The 2554-nt window shown below is 31.6% G+C and overlaps 1 long non-coding RNA gene across 1 annotated transcript in view; it reads right to left on the reverse strand.

Annotated features, from left to right (window-relative positions):
- Positions 1-2554, reverse strand: part of LOC133186153 (uncharacterized) — a 235607-nt gene that overhangs the window by 37419 nt on the left and 195634 nt on the right. The gene's annotated exons all lie outside the window — the stretch shown is intronic.

The raw sequence follows: 2554 nt of genomic DNA on the forward strand, positions 1-2554 counted from the left end.
TTATAACACATATACAATGTATATATACAATAAACACAAATCACAATTATGAGATAATAAAATATAAACACTATGTTACAACAGAATAAATAAAATCATCAAAGCTTAGTTCAAAATGTGAAAAGGAGGGGGGGGGGGAATCACATATTTTCACGTAGAACTAGTACGTTTCGTAAGTAAAAAATTTTCAACACTACTTTTAAATATTGCAAGGGATTGGGATTTCCTGATACTTATAGGTAACTCATTCCAGATAATAACCCCTGAATATTGTAAAGAATTTTTAAATAAATTTGTTTTGTATTTTGGTAAACGAAGTTCGGAATTTGTTTCTGAGCGCAACGTATATGATCCAGAACTTTGAAATTCAAAAAAGTTATGCATATAATCGGGAGACATACCATGAAATGTTTTGAACATTAGAATGCTTTTCTGTAAATAAAGAAGTTCATGAACCGTTAACCAGCCTAAAGTGTTAAATAAAGGCATTGAAGGTGCATCATATTTTTCATTTAAGATAATCCTTGCTGCACGTTTTTGAAGTCTGTAGATTCTGTCGATGTGGGTTTGAGGAGAGTTACCCCAAATAGATAAACAATATAAAATTAATGGTAAAATAAAAGCGTTATAAAATAGTTTTCTAGTATGCAGTGGAAGAAACTTTTTAATTTTTCGTAAAGTAAATAATTTATATGTAAGAGTTTTGCAAACTGCATCTACATAACAAGTATATTGAAGAGTATGATCAATGTGAACACCTAATAATTTCTGCATTTCCACATTTTCAAGGGGATGACCGGAAAGTTGTAAATGAAGACTAGTGTTTTCTAATTTTGATTTCTTTTGTTGTGTGCCCATTAACATACACTTTGTTTTATCGGTATTCAAAAGCATCTGATTTTGTTGACACCAGTTTTGTATTTGATAGAGGTCATGATTAAGAGTTGTTTCAATACGTGAAATATTGTTACCATGAAAATGCATTGTAGTGTCATCAGCAAACATATCAATATTACAATGTTCAACAGACAATGGTAAATCATTAATGTACAATAGAAATAATAAAGGGCCTAATATAGAGGGCCTAATATATCACTCGTATGACTTCCCAAGAAAAAAACTTATTGTTGTTGCAGGGCCGTAGTACGGAGAGAGGAGGAGAAGGGGGAGGCCTGCCCCTCTCTCACTTTATCTGAGAAGAGTCTTTCGCTTTTAATTTAACTTGCATATTCCTATGAAGTATCCATATGTTATTTGAGTTGAATGTGTGCAACTGTTGCCGAGATAATGAACGGAAAGTCAATGATGACGGAATGACAAAATGACGAAACAGGGTAACACTTTTGAAAGTGGGTCACACTCCAAGGTCAAGGTCAAAAATATTTATATTCATGGAAAGGTCTTATCACAATGAATACACATGTGAAGTATGGGAATCCTAGCCGCAACTATGGCCAAGGTTAAGGTTGAGTAAATTCTTGTAAAATTGGGTCAAACTCCAAGGTCAAGAGGTCACATATGTTGGTACCCAAAGAAAGGTGTTGTCACAAGAAATACTCTGCCATGGATATGTCGAAGTCAGTTTGAAGTCCCAACTGCTTATTCCTTAAGTATTTTACCCTGGATATCTCGAATCCTCTAATATTTCGAAGTATTTTCTTTGTCCCTTCGAGTTCGAGATAACGAGGGAGTCGGAGGTTTTGACTTTAATTATATATATATATATATATATATATATATATATATATATATATATATATATATATATATATATATATATATATATATATATATATATATATATATATAATAGAGAGAGAGAGAGAGAAGAATAGAATTTATTACCAAATCAGGGCCAAATGGGTATAAACATATAACATATGTATATATAATATAGAATTACAGATAAAGTAACAGACAGAATACAGCATTTAATGAAGAGCAGTTCTTCCATTTAGTACATTGGTGGTATTTTTAAAGTTTCATATGTAGAAATTGGTGTTTTTAACTAAAAGATTTATCTGCATTTTAATTGATACAACTTAATTTGAAACATGTGCATTATTATTATTATTAATGCTATACATATATCTGAACACATAAAATATGTTTGATACATCAACAAGAGGCAGCAAGAGTCGGTGCTAAAGGATATACAGAAATCCACTTCTGCCTCATGTAGAATAAACAGAGACATAATCTATGGAGAAGGGTATGAAAAAATTGTATATTGAATCGCATGTGTAAATTACATTAAACTGCAGATGGACAGGAAGAGTCAGTGCTGATGGATAGTATATTACATGTATTGTAATTAATATCCACTTCTGCTAAATGCAGAGTATATAACAACACACGCATATCAACTATATATATAAAGATCAGTTAAAAAAAACCAAAAGAATGGAAACAACTTTTGCGACGTTCGGTACCTATTGTTGTTTAAAATTTGCGCGGTATTTACATGTATGTTTTGACTCTTCTTTCAAGAAGGTAAGAAATGTATTACAGTCAAAACATGCAACAGGTGTAGCTTGGAGGTAAAGCAAGTCGT

The sequence above is a fragment of the Saccostrea echinata genome, unplaced genomic scaffold (genome assembly GCF_033153115.1).
Source record: "Saccostrea echinata isolate AGI-Se365-2 ecotype Australia unplaced genomic scaffold, CSIRO_AGI_Sech_v1 ptg000012l, whole genome shotgun sequence".
Lineage (NCBI taxonomy): Eukaryota > Metazoa > Mollusca > Bivalvia > Ostreida > Ostreidae > Saccostrea > Saccostrea echinata.